Raw genomic sequence first — 15,445 nt, forward strand, 5'->3', positions numbered from 1 at the left:
CTACTAAAATAAAATTTTATGTCAAAATATTTCTATATTCAAGAGAAATTTTAGGAGTCGAGTTCACGCACATGCGCAGAATTCATTCCTATTCAAAACATTGGGCTTTTAGACCAGAATGACACCACGTTAAAACTTTCAGTGGATAATCATAATGAGAGTCTTAGACCCTTCAGACGCGCTGCGGGTACGAAGCTTCGTGGCCAGATCGGCATCACGAGCCATCTAGTTTTGCTGGTCTTCAGTTCAAGTCTCTAAACTGAGAACTTTTTAAATATATTTTTCTTTTCTTTTTTTTACATTTTTTTAAGGTATTTTTATCCTATATTCCCACACTTACTACGAACTTTTCCAAATCTTATACTAGTAAAATAAAATTTTATGTCAAAACATTTCTATATTCAAGAGAAATTTTAGGAGTCGAGTTCACGCACATGCGCAGAATTCATTCCTATTCAAAACATTGTGCTTTTAGACCAGAATGACACCACGTTAAAACTTTTAGTGGATAATCATAATGAGAGTCTTAGACCATTCAGACGCGCTGCGGGTACGAAGCTTCGTGGCCAGATCGGCATCACGAGCCATCTAGTTTTGCTGGTCTTCAGTTCAAGTCTCTAAACTGAGAACTTTTTAAATATATTTTTCTTTTCTTTTTTTTACATTTTTTTAAGGTATTTTTATCCTATATTCCCACACTTACTACGAACTTTTCCAAATCTTATACTACTAAAATAAAATTTTATGTCAAAATATTTCTATATTCAAGAGAAATTTTAGGAGTCGAGTTCACGCACATGCGCAGAATTCATTCTTATTCAAAACATTGTGCTTTTAGACCAGAATGACACCACGTTAAAACTTTTAGTGGATAATCATAATGAGAGTCTTAGACCCTTCAGACGCAATGCGGGTACGAAGCTTCGTGGCCAGATCGGCAGCACGAGCCATCTAGTTTTGCTGGTCTTCAGTTCGAGTCTCGAAACTGAGAACTTTTTAAATATATTTTTCTTTTCTTTTTTTTACATTTTTCTTAGATATTTTTATCCTTTATTCCCACACTTACTACGAACTTTTCCAAATCTTATACTACTAAAATAAAATTTTATGTCAAAATATTTCTATATTCAAGAGAAATTTTAGGAGTCGACTTCACGCACATGCGCAGAATTCATTCCTATACAAAACATTGTGCTTTTAGACCAGAATGACACCACGTTAAAACTTTTAGTGGATAATCATAATGAGAGTCTTAGACCCTTCAGACGCGCTGCGGGTACGAAGCTTCGTGGCCAGATCGGCAGCACGAGCCATCTAGTTTTGCTGGTCTCCAGTTCGAGTCTCGAAACTGAGAACTTTTTCAATATATTTTTCTTTTCTTTTTTTTACATTTTTTTAGATATTTTTATCCTTTATTCCCACACTTACTACGAACTTTTCCAAATCTTATACTAGTAAAATAAAATTTTATGTCAAAACATTTCTATATTCAAGAGAAATTTTAGGAGTCGAGTTCACGCACATGCGCAGAATTCATTCCTATTCAAAACATTGTGCTTTTAGACCAGAATGACACCACGTTAAAACTTTTAGTGGATAATCATAATGAGAGTCTTAGACCATTCAGACACGCTGCGGGTACGAAGCTTCGTTTCTGGATCGGCAGCACGAGCTATCTAGTTTTGCTGGTCTTCAGTTCGAGTCTCGAAACTGAGAACTTTTTAAATATATTTTTCTTTTCTTTTTTTTTTACATTTTTCTTAGATATTTTTATCCTTTATTCCCACACTTACTACGAACTTTTCCAAATCTTATACTACTAAAATAAAATTTTATGTCAAAATATTTCTATATTCAAGAGAAATTTTAGGATTCGAGTTCACGCACATGCGCAGAATTCATTCCTATTCAAAACATTGGGCTTTTAGACCAGAATGACACCACGTTAAAACTTTTAGTGGATAATCATAATGAGAGTCTTAGACCCTTCAGACGCAATGCGGGTACGAAGCTTCGTGGCCAGATCGGCAGCACGAGCCATCTAGTTTTGCTGGTCTTCAGTTCGAGTCTCAAACTGAGAACTTTTTAAATATATTTTTCTTTTCTTTTTTTTACATTTTTCTTAGATATTTTTATCCTTTATTCCCACACTTACTACGAACTTTTCCAAATCTTATACTACTAAAATAAAATTTTATGTCAAAATATTTCTATATTCAAGAGAAATTTTAGGAGTCGACTTCACGCACATGCGCAGAATTCATTCCTATACAAAACATTGTGCTTTTAGACCAGAATGACACCACGTTAAAACTTTTAGTGGATAATCATAATGAGAGTCTTAGACCCTTCAGACGCGCTGCGGGTACGAAGCTTCGTGGCCAGATCGGCAGCACGAGCCATCTAGTTTTGCTGGTCTCCAGTTCGAGTCTCGAAACTGAGAACTTTTTCAATATATTTTTCTTTTCTTTTTTTTACATTTTTTTAGATATTTTTATCCTTTATTCCCACACTTACTACGAACTTTTCCAAATCTTATACTAGTAAAATAAAATTTTATGTCAAAACATTTCTATATTCAAGAGAAATTTTAGGAGTCGAGTTCACGCACATGCGCAGAATTCATTCCTATTCAAAACATTGTGCTTTTAGACCAGAATGACACCACGTTAAAACTTTTAGTGGATAATCATAATGAGAGTCTTAGACCATTCAGACACGCTGCGGGTACGAAGCTTCGTTTCTGGATCGGCAGCACGAGCTATCTAGTTTTGCTGGTCTTCAGTTCGAGTCTCGAAACTGAGAACTTTTTAAATATATTTTTCTTTTCTTTTTTTTTTACATTTTTCTTAGATATTTTTATCCTTTATTCCCACACTTACTACGAACTTTTCCAAATCTTATACTACTAAAATAAAATTTTATGTCAAAATATTTCTATATTCAAGAGAAATTTTAGGAGTCGAGTTCACGCACATGCGCAGAATTCATTCCTATTCAAAACATTGGGCTTTTAGACCAGAATGACACCACGTTAAAACTTTTAGCGGATAATCATAATGAGAGTCTTAGACCATTCAGACACGCTGCGGGTACGAAGCTTCGTATTTGGATCGGCAGCACGAGCTATCTAGTTTTGCTGGTCTCCAGTTCGAGTCTCGAAACTGAGAACTTTTTCAATATATTTTTCTTTTCTTTTTTTTACATTTTTTTCGATATTTTTATCCTTTATTCCCACACTTACTACGAACTTTTCCAAATCTTATACTAGTAAAATAAAATTTTATGTCAAAACATTTCTATATTCAAGAGAAATTTTAGGAGTCGAGTTCACGCACATGTGCAGAATTCATTCCTATTCAAAACATTGGTCTTTTAGACCAGAATGACACCACGTTAAAACTTTTAGTGGATAATCATAATGAGAGTCTTAGACCATTCAGACGCGCTGCGGGTACGAAGCTTCGTGGCCAGATCGGCATCACGAGCCATCTAGTTTTGCTGGTCTTCAGTTCAAGTCTCGAAACTGAGAACTTTTTAAATATATTTTTCTTTTCTTTTTTTTACATTTTTCTTAGATATTTTTATCCTTTATTCCCACACTTACTACGAACTTTTCCAAATCTTATACTAGTAAAATAAAATTTTATGTCAAAACATTTCTATATTCAAGAGAAATTTTAGGAGTCGAGTTCACGCACATGCGCAGAATTCATTCTTATTCAAAACATTGTGCTTTTAGACCAGAATGACACCACGTTAAAACTTTTAGTGGATAATCATAATGAGAGTCTTAGACCCTTCAGACGCGCTGCGGGTACGAAGCTTCGTGGCCAGATCGGCAGCACGAGCCATCTAGTTTTGCTGGTCTTCAGTTCGAGTCTCGAAACTGAGAACTTTTTAAATATATTTTTCTTTTCTTTTTTTTACATTTTTCTTAGATATTTTTATCCTTTATTCCCACACTTACTACGAACTTTTCCAAATCTTATACTACTAAAATAAAATTTTATGTCAAAATATTTCTATATTCAAGAGAAATTTTAGGAGTCGAGTTCACGCACATGCGCAGAATTCATTGATATTCAAAACATTGGTCTTTTAGACCAGAATGACACCACGTTAAAACTTTTAGTGGATAATCATAATGAGAGTCTTAGACCATTCAGACGCGCTGCGGGTACGAAGCTTCGTGGCCAGATCGGCATCACGAGCCATCTAGTTTTGCTGGTCTTCAGTTCAAGTCTCGAAACTGAGAACTTTTTAAATATATTTTTCTTTTCTTTTTTTTACATTTTTCTTAGATATTTTTATCCTTTATTCCCACACTTACTACGAACTTTTCCAAATCTTATACTACTAAAATAAAATTTTATTTCAAAATATTTCTATATTCAAGAGAAATTTTAGGAGTCGAGTTCACGCACATGCGCAGAATTCATTCCTATTCAAAACATTGTGCTTTTAGACCAGAATGACACCACGTTAAAACTTTCAGTGGATAATCATAATGAGAGTCTTAGACCCTTCAGACGCGCTGCGGGTACGAAGCTTCGTGGCCAGATCGGCAGCACGAGCCATCTAGTTTTGCTGGTCTCCAGTTCGAGTCTCGAAACTGAGAACTTTTTCAATATATTTTTCTTTTCTTTTTTTTACATTTTTTTTTTAGATATTTTTATCCTTTATTCCCACACTTACTACGAACTTTTCCAAATCTTATACTAGTAAAATAAAATTTTATGTCAAAATATTTCTATATTCAAGAGAAATTTTAGGAGTCGAGTTCACGCACATGCGCAGAATTCATTCCTATTCAAAACATTGTGCTTTTAGACCAGAATGACACCACGTTAAAACTTTTAGTGGATAATCATAATGAGAGTCTTAGACCCTTCAGACGCGCTGCGGGTACGAAGCTTCTTGGCCAGATCGGCAGCACGAGCCATCTAGTTTTGCTGGTCTCCAGTTCGAGTCTCGAAACTGAGAACTTTTTCAATATATTTTTCTTTTCTTTTTTTTACATTTTTCTTAGATATTTTTATCCTTTATTCCCACACTTACTACGAACTTTTCCAAATCTTATACTACTAAAATAAAATTTTATGTCAAAATATTTCTATATTCAAGAGAAATTTTAGGAGTCGAGTTCACGCACCTGCGCAGAATTCATTCCTATTCAAAACATTGTGCTTTTAGACCAGAATGACACCACGTTAAAACTTTTAGTGGATAATCATAATGAGAGTCTTAGACCCTTCAGACGCGCTGCGGGTACGACGCTTCGTGGATAGATCGGCAGCACGAGCCATCTAGTTTTGCTGTTCTCCAGTTCGAGTCTCGAAACTGAGAACTTTTTCAATATATTTTTCTTTTCTTTTTTTTACATTTTTTTAGATATTTTTATCCTTTATTCCCACACTTACTACGAACTTTTCCAAATCTTATACTAGTAAAATAAAATTTTATGTCAAAACATTTCTATATTCAAGAGAAATTTTAGGAGTCGAGTTCACGCACATGCGCAGAATTCATTCCTATTCAAAACATTGTGCTTTTAGACCAGAATGACACCACGTTAAAACTTTTAGTGGATAATCATAATGAGAGTCTTAGACCATTCAGACGCGCTGCGGGTACGAAGCTTCGTGGCCAGATCGGCATCACGAGCCATCTAGTTTTGCTGGTCTTCAGTTCAAGTCTCTAAACTGAGAACTTTTTAAATATATTTTTCTTTTCTTTTTTTTACATTTTTTTAAGGTATTTTTATCCTATATTCCCACACTTACTACGAACTTTTCCAAATCTTATACTACTAAAATAAAATTTTATGTCAAAATATTTCTATATTCAAGAGAAATTTTAGGAGACGAGTTCACGCACATGCGCAGAATTCATTCCTATTCAAAACATTGTGCTTTTAGACCAGAATGACACCACGTTAAAACTTTTAGTGGATAATCATAATGAGAGTCTTAGACCCTTCAGACGCAATGCGGGTACGAAGCTTCGTGTCCAGATCGGCAGCACGAGCCATCTAGTTTTGCTGGTCTTCAGTTCGAGTCTCGAAACTGAGAACTTTTTAAATATATTTTTCTTTTCTTTTTTTTACATTTTTCTTAGATATTTTTATCCTTTATTCCCACACTTACTACGAACTTTTCCAAATCTTATACTACTAAAATAAAATTTTATGTCAAAATATTTCTATATTCAAGAGAAATTTTAGGAGTCGACTTCACGCACATGCGCAGAATTCATTCCTATACAAAACATTGTGCTTTTAGACCAGAATGACACCACGTTAAACTTTTAGTGGATAATCATAATGAGAGTCTTAGACCCTTCAGACGCGCTGCGGGTACGAAGCTTCGTGGCCAGATCGGCAGCACGAGCCATCTAGTTTTGCTGGTCTCCAGTTCGAGTCTCGAAACTGAGAACTTTTTCAATATATTTTTCTTTTCTTTTTTTTACATTTTTTTAGATATTTTTATCCTTTATTCCCACACTTACTACGAACTTTTCCAAATCTTATACTAGTAAAATAAAATTTTATGTCAAAACATTTCTATATTCAAGAGAAATTTTAGGAGTCGAGTTCACGCACATGCGCAGAATTCATTCTTATTCAAAACATTGTGCTTTTAGACCAGAATGACACCACGTTAAAACTTTTAGTGGATAATCATAATGAGAGTCTTAGACCCTTCAGACGCGCTGCGGGTACGAAGCTTCGTGGCGAGATCGGCAGCACGAGCCATCTAGTTTTGCTGGTCTTCAGTTCGAGTCTCGAAACTGAGAACTTTTTAAATATATTTTTCTTTTCTTTTTTTTACATTTTTCTTAGATATTTTTATCCTTTATTCCCACACTTACTACGAACTTTTCCAAATCTTATACTACTAAAATAAAATTTTATGTCAAAATATTTCTATATTCAAGAGAAATTTTAGGAGTCGATTTCACGCACATGCGCAGAATTCATTCCTATACAAAACATTGTGCTTTTAGACCAGAATGACACCACGTTAAAACTTTTAGTGGATAATCATAATGAGAGTCTTAGACCCTTCAGACGCGCTGCGGGTACGAAGCTTCGTGGCCAGATCGGCAGCACGAGCCATCTAGTTTTGCTGGTCTTCAGTTCGAGTCTCGAAACTGAGAACTTTTTCAATATATTTTTCTTTTCTTTTTTTTACATTTTTTTTCGATATTTTTATCCTTTATTCCCACACTTACTACGAACTTTTCCAAATCTTATACTAGTAAAATAAAATTTTATGTCAAAACATTTCTATATTCAAGAGAAATTTTAGGAGTCGAGTTCACGCACATGCGCAGAATTCATTCCTATTCAAAACATTGGTCTTTTAGACCAGAATGACACCACGTTAAAACTTTTAGTGGATAATCATAATGAGAGTCTTAGACCATTCAGACGCGCTGCGGGTACGAAGCTTCGTGGCCAGATCGGCATCACGAGCCATCTAGTTTTGCTGGTCTTCAGTTCAAGTCTCGAAACTGAGAACTTTTTAAATATATTTTTCTTTTCTTTTTTTTACATTTTTCTTAGATATTTTTATCCTTTATTCCCACACTTACTACGAACTTTTCCAAATCTTATACTAGTAAAATAAAATTTTATGTCAAAACATTTCTATATTCAAGAGAAATTTTAGGAGTCGAGTTCACGCACATGCGCAGAATTCATTCCTATTCAAAACATTGGTCTTTTAGACCAGAATGACACCACGTTAAAACTTTTAGTGGATAATCATAATGAGAGTCTTAGACCATTCAGACGCGCTGCGGGTACGAAGCTTCGTTTCCAGATCGGCATTACGAGCCATCTAGTTTTGCTGGTCTTCAGTTCAAGTCTCGAAACTGAGAACTTTTTAAATATATTTTTCTTTTCTTTTTTTACATTTTTCTTAGATATTTTTATCCTTTATTCCCACACTTACTACGAACTTTTTCAAATCTTATACTACTAAAATAAAACTTTATGTCAAAATATTTCTATATTCAAGAGAAATTTTAGGAGTCGAGTTCACGCACATGCGCAGAATTCATTCCTATTCAAAACATTGGGCTTTTAGACCAGAATGACACCACGTTAAAACTTTTAGTGGATAATCATAATGAGAGTCTTAGACCATTCAGACGCGCTGCGGGTACGAAGCTTCGTGGCCAGATCGGTAGCACGAGCCATCTAGTTTTGCTGGTCTTCAGTTCGAGTCTCGAAACTGAGAACTTTTTAAATATATTTTTCTTTTCTTTTTTTTACATTTTTCTTAGATATTTTTATCCTTTATTCCCACACTTACTACGAACTTTTCCAAATCTTATACTACTAAAATATAATTTTATGTCAAAATATTTCTATATTCAAGAGAAATTTTAGGAGTCGAGTTCACGCACATGCGCAGAATTCTTCCTATTCAAAACATTGTGCTTTTAGACCAGAATGACAGCACGTTAAAACTTTTAGTGGATAATCATAATGAGAGTCTTAGACACTTCAGACGCGCTGCGGGTACGAAGCTTCGTTTCTGGATCGGCAGCACGAGCTATCTAGTTTTGCTGGTCTTCAGTTCGAGTCTCGAAACTGAGAACTTTTTAAATATATTTTTCTTTTCTTTTTTTTACATTTTTCTTAGATATTTTTATCCTTTATTCGCACACTTACTACGAACTTTTCCAAATCTTATACTAGTAAAATAAAATTTTATGTCAAAACATTTCTATATTCAAGAGAAATTTTAGGAGTCGAGTTCACGCACATGCGCAGAATTCATTCCTATTCAAAACATTGGTCTTTTAGACCAGAATGACACCACGTTAAAACTTTTAGTGGATAATCATAATGAGAGTCTTAGACCATTCAGACGCGCTGCGGGTACGAAGCTTCGTGGCCAGATCGGCAGCACGAGCCATCTAGTTTTGCTGGTCTCCAGTTCGAGTCTCGAAACTGAGAACTTTTTCAATATATTTTTCTTTTCTTTTTTTTACATTTTTTTTTAGATATTTTTATCCTTTATTCCCACACTTACTACGAACTTTTCCAAATCTTATACTAGTAAAATAAAATTTTATGTCAAAACATTTCTATATTCAAGAGAAATTTTAGGAGTCGAGTTCACGCACATGCGCAGAATTCATTCCTATTCAAAACATTGTGCTTTTAGACCAGAATGACACCACGTTAAAACTTTTAGTGGATAATCATAATCAGAGTCTTAGACCATTCAGACGCGCTGCGGGTACGAAGCTTCGTGGCCAGATCGGCATCACGAGCCATCTAGTTTTGCTGGTCTTCAGTTCAAGTCTCGAAACTGAGAACTTTTTAAATATATTTTTCTTTTCTTTTTTTTACATTTTTCTTAGATATTTTTATCCTTTATTCCCACACTTACTACGAACTTTTCCAAATCTTATACTAGTAAAATAAAATTTTATGTCAAAACATTTCTATATTCAAGAGAAATTTTAGGAGTCGAGTTCACGCACATGCGCAGAATTCATTCCTATTCAAAACATTGGTCTTTTAGACCAGAATGACACCACGTTAAAACTTTTAGTGGATAATCATAATGAGAGTCTTAGACCATTCAGACGCGCTGCGGGTACGAAGCTTCGTGGCCAGATCGGCATCACGAGCCATCTAGTTTTGCTGGTCTTCAGTTCAAGTCTCGAAACTGAGAACTTTTTAAATATATTTTTCTTTTCTTTTTTTTACATTTTTCTTAGATATTTTTATCCTTTATTCCCACACTTACTACGAACTTTTCCAAATCTTATACTAGTAAAATAAAATTTTATGTCAAAACATTTCTATATTCAAGAGAAATTTTAGGAGTCGAGTTCACGCACATGCGCAGAATTCATTCTTATTCAAAACATTGTGCTTTTAGACCAGAATGACACCACGTTAAAACTTTTAGTGGATAATCATAATGAGAGTCTTAGACCCTTCAGACGCGCTGCGGGTACGAAGCTTCGTGGCCAGATCGGCAGCACGAGCCATCTAGTTTTGCTGGTCTTCAGTTCGAGTCTCGAAACTGAGAACTTTTTAAATATATTTTTCTTTTCTTTTTTTTACATTTTTCTTAGATATTTTTATCCTTTATTCCCACACTTACTACGAACTTTTCCAAATCTTATACTACTAAAATAAAATTTTATGTCAAAATATTTCTATATTCAAGAGAAATTTTAGGAGTCGAGTTCACGCACATGCGCAGAATTCATTCCTATACAAAACATTGTGCTTTTAGACCAGAATGACACCACGTTAAAACTTTTAGTGGATAATCATAATGAGAGTCTTAGACCCTTCAGACGCGCTGCGGGTACGAAGCTTCGTGGCCAGATCGGCAGCACGAGCCATCTAGTTTTGCTGGTCTCCAGTTCGAGTCTCGAAACTGAGAACTTTTTCAATATATTTTTCTTTTCTTTTTTTTACATTTTTTTTTCGATATTTTTATCCTTTATTCCCACATTTACTACGAACTTTTCCAAATCTTATACTAGTAAAATAAAATTTTATGTCAAAACATTTCTATATTCAAGAGAAATTTTAGGAGTCGAGTTGACGCACATGCGCAGAATTCATTCCTATTCAAAACATTGGTCTTTTAGACCAGAATGACAGCACGTTAAAACTTTTAGTGGATAATCATAATGAGAGTCTTAGACACTTCAGACGCGCTGCGGGTACGAAGCTTCGTTTCTGGATCGGCATTACGAGCTATCTAGTTTTGCTGGTCTTCAGTTCAAGTCTCGAAACTGAGAACTTTTTAAATATATTTTTCTTTTCTTTTTTTACATTTTTCTTAGATATTTTTATCCTTTATTCCCACACTTACTACGAACTTTTTCAAATCTTATACTACTAAAATAAAACTTTATGTCAAAATATTTCTATATTCAAGAGAAATTTTAGGAGTCGAGTTCACGCACATGCGCAGAATTCTTCCTATTCAAAACATTGTGCTTTTAGACCAGAATGACACCACGTTAAAACTTTAAGTGGATAATCATAATGAGAGTCTTAGACACTTCAGACGCGCTGCGGGTACGAAGCTTCGTTTCTGGATCGGCAGCACGAGCTATCTAGTTTTGCTGGTCTTCAGTTCGAGTCTCGAAACTGAGAACTTTTTAAATATATTTTTCTTTTCTTTTTTTTACATTTTTCTTAGATATTTTTATCCTTTATTCCCACACTTACTACGAACTTTTCCAAATCTTATACTAGTAAAATAAAATTTTATGTCAAAACATTTCTATATTCAAGAGAAATTTTAGGAGTCGAGTTCACGCACATGCGCAGAATTCATTCCTATTCAAAACATTGGTCTTTTAGACCAGAATGACACCACGTTAAAACTTTTAGTGGATAATCATAATGAGAGTCTTAGACCATTCAGACGCGCTGCGGGTACGAAGCTTCGTGGCCAGATCGGCAGCACGAGCCATCTAGTTTTGCTGGTCTCCAGTTCGAGTCTCGAAACTGAGAACTTTTTCAATATATTTTTCTTTTCTTTTTTTTACATTTTTTTTAGATATTTTTATCCTTTATTCCCACACTTACTACGAACTTTTCCAAATCTTATACTAGTAAAATAAAATTTTATGTCAAAACATTTCTATATTCAAGAGAAATTTTAGGAGTCGAGTTCACGCACATGCGCAGAATTCATTCCTATTCAAAACATTGTGCTTTTAGACCAGAATGACACCACGTTAAAACTTTTAGTGGATAATCATAATCAGAGTCTTAGACCATTCAGACGCGCTGCGGGTACGAAGCTTCGTGGCCAGATCGGCATCACGAGCCATCTAGTTTTGCTGGTCTTCAGTTCAAGTCTCGAAACTGAGAACTTTTTAAATATATTTTTCTTTTCTTTTTTTTACATTTTTTAAAGATATTTTTATCCTTTATTCCCACACTTACTACGAACTTTTCCAAATCTTATACTACTAAAATAAAATTTTATCTCAAAATATTTCTATATTCAAGAGAAATTTTAGGAGTCGAGTTCACGCACATGCGCAGAATTCATTCCTATTCAAAACATTGTGCTTTTAGACCAGAATGACACCACGTTAAAACTTTTAGTGGATAATCATAATGAGAGTCTTAGACCCTTCAGACGCGCTGCGGGTACGAAGCTTCGTGACCAGATCGGCAGCACGAGCCATCTAGTTTTGCTGGTCTCCAGTTCGAGTCTCGAAACTGAGAACTTTTTAAATATATTTTTCTTTTCTTTTTTTTACATTTTTCTTAGATATTTTTATCCTTTATTCCCACACTTACTACGAACTTTTCCAAATCTTATACTAGTAAAATAAAATTTTATGTCAAAACATTTCTATATTCAAGAGAAATTTTAGGAGTCGAGTTCACGCACATGCGCAGAATTCTTCCTATTCAAAACATTGTGCTTTTAGACCAGAATGACAGCACGTTAAAACTTTAAGTGGATAATCATAATGAGAGTCTTAGACACTTCAGACGCGCTGCGGGTACGAAGCTTCGTTTCTGGATCGGCAGCACGAGCTATCTAGTTTTGCTGGTCTTCAGTTCGAGTCTCGAAACTGAGAACTTTTTAAATATATTTTTCTTTTCTTTTTTTTACATTTTTCTTAGATATTTTTATCCTTTATTCCCACACTTACTACGAACTTTTCCAAATCTTATACTAGTAAAATAAAATTTTATGTCAAAACATTTCTATATTCAAGAGAAATTTTAGGAGTCGAGTTCACGCACATGCGCAGAATTCATTCCTATTCAAAACATTGGACTTTTAGACCAGAATGACAGCACGTTAAAACTTTAAGTGGATAATCATAATGAGAGTCTTAGACACTTCAGACGCGCTGCGGGTACGAAGCTTCGTTTCTGGATCGGCAGCACGAGCTATCTAGTTTTGCTGGTCTTCAGTTCGAGTCTCGAAACTGAGAACTTTTTAAATATATTTTTCTTTTCTTTTTTTTACATTTTTCTTAGATATTTTTATCCTTTATTCCCACACTTACTACGAACTTTTCCAAATCTTATACTACTAAAATAAAATTTTATGTCAAAATATTTCTATATTCAAGAGAAATTTTAGGAGTCGTGTTCACGCACATGCGCAGAATTCATTCCTATACAAAACATTGTGCTTTTAGACCAGAATGACACCACGTTAAAACTTTTGGTGGATAATCATAATGAGAGTCTTAGACCCTTCAGACGGGCTGCGGGTACGAAGCTTCGTGGCCAGATCGGCAGCACGAGCCATCTAGTTTTGCTGGTCTCCAGTTCGAGTCTCGAAACTGAGAACTTTTTCAATATATTTTTCTTTTCTTTTTTTTACATTTTTTTTCGATATTTTTATCCTTTATTCCCACACTTACTACGAACTTTTCCAAATCTTATACTAGTAAAATAAAATTTTATGTCAAAACATTTCTATATTCAAGAGAAATTTTAGGAGTCGAGTTCACGCACATGCGCAGAATTCATTCCTATTCAAAACATTGGTCTTTTAGACCAGAATGACACCACGTTAAAACTTTTAGTGGATAATCATAATAAGAGTCTTAGACCATTCAAACGCGCTGCGGGTACGAAGCTTCGTGGCCAGATCGGCATCACGAGCCATCTAGTTTTGCTGGTCTTCAGTTCAAGTCTCGACACTGAGAACTTTTTAAATATATTTTTCTTTTCTTTTTTTTACATTTTTCTTAGATATTTTTATCCTTTATTCCCACACTTACTACGAACTTTTCCAAATCTTATACTACTAAAATAAAATTTTATGTCAAAACATTTCTATATTCAAGAGAAATTTTAGGAGTCGAGTTCACGCACATGCGCAGAATTCATTCCTATTCAAAACATTGGTCTTTTAGACCAGAATGACACCACGTTAAAACTTTTAGTGGATAATCATAATGAGAGTCTTAGACCATTCAAACGCGCTGCGGGTACGAAGCTTCGTGGCCAGATCGGCATCACGAGCCATCTAGTTTTGCTGGTCTTCAGTTCAAGTCTCGACACTGAGAACTTTTTAAATATATTTTTCTTTTCTTTTTTTTACATTTTTCTTAGATATTTTTATCCTTTATTCCCACACTTACTACGAACTTTTCCAAATCTTATACTAGTAAAATAAAATTTTATGTCAAAACATTTCTATATTCAAGAGAAATTTTAGGAGTCGAGTTCACGCACATGCGCAGAATTCATTCCTATTCAAAACATTGGTCTTTTAGACCAGAATGACAGCACGTTAAAACTTTTAGTGGATAATCATAATGAGAGTCTTAGACACTTCAGACGCGCTGCGTGTACGAAGCTTCGTTTCTGGATCGGCAGCACGAGCTATCTAGTTTTGCTGGTCTTCAGTTCGAGTCTCGAAACTGAGAACTTTTTAAATATATTTTTCTTTTCTTTTTTTTACATTTTTCTTAGATATTTTTATCCTTTATTTCCACACTTATTACGAACTTTTCCAAATCTTATACTACTAAAATAAAATTTTATGTCAAAATATTTCTATATTCAAGAGAAATTTTAGGAGTCGAGTTCACGCACATGCGCAGAATTCATTCCTATTCAAAACATTGTGCTTTTAGACCAGAATGACACCACGTTAAAACTTTTAGTGGATAATCATAATGAGAGTCTTAGACCCTTCAGACGCGCTGCGGGTACGAAGCTTCGTGGCCAGATCGGCAGCACGAGCCATCTAGTTTTGCTGGTCTCCAGTTCGAGTCTCGAAACTGAGAACTTTTTCAATATATTTTTCTTTTCTTTTTTTTACATTTTTTTTTAGATATTTTTATCCTTTATTCCCACACTTACTACGAACTTTTCCAAATCTTATACTAGTAAAATAAAATTTTATGTCAAAACATTTCTATATTCAAGAGAAATTTTAGGAGTCGAGTTCACGCACATGCGCAGAATTCATTCCTATTTAAAACATTGTGCTTTTAGACCAGAATGACACCACGTTAAAACTTTTAGTGGATAATCATAATCAGAGTCTTAGACCATTCAGACGCGCTGCGGGTACGAAGCTTCGTGGCCAGATCGGCATCACGAGCCATCTAGTTTTGCTGGTCTTCAGTTCAAGTCTCGAAACTGAGAACTTTTTAAATATATTTTTCTTTTCTTTTTTTTATATTTTTTAAAGATATTTTTATCCTTTATTCCCACACTTACTACGAACTTTTCCAAATCTTATACTACTAAAATAAAATTTTATGTCAAAATATTTCTATATTCAAGAGAAATTTTAGGAGTCGAGTTCACGCACATGCGCAGAATTCATTCCTATTCAAAACATTGTGCTTTTAGACCAGAATGACACCACGTTAAAACTTTTAGTGGATAATCATAATAAGAGTGTTAGACCATTCAGACGCGCTGCGGGTACGAAGCTTCGTT

This window comes from Argiope bruennichi, chromosome 1 (genome assembly GCF_947563725.1).
Source record: "Argiope bruennichi chromosome 1, qqArgBrue1.1, whole genome shotgun sequence".
NCBI lineage: Eukaryota > Metazoa > Arthropoda > Arachnida > Araneae > Araneidae > Argiope > Argiope bruennichi.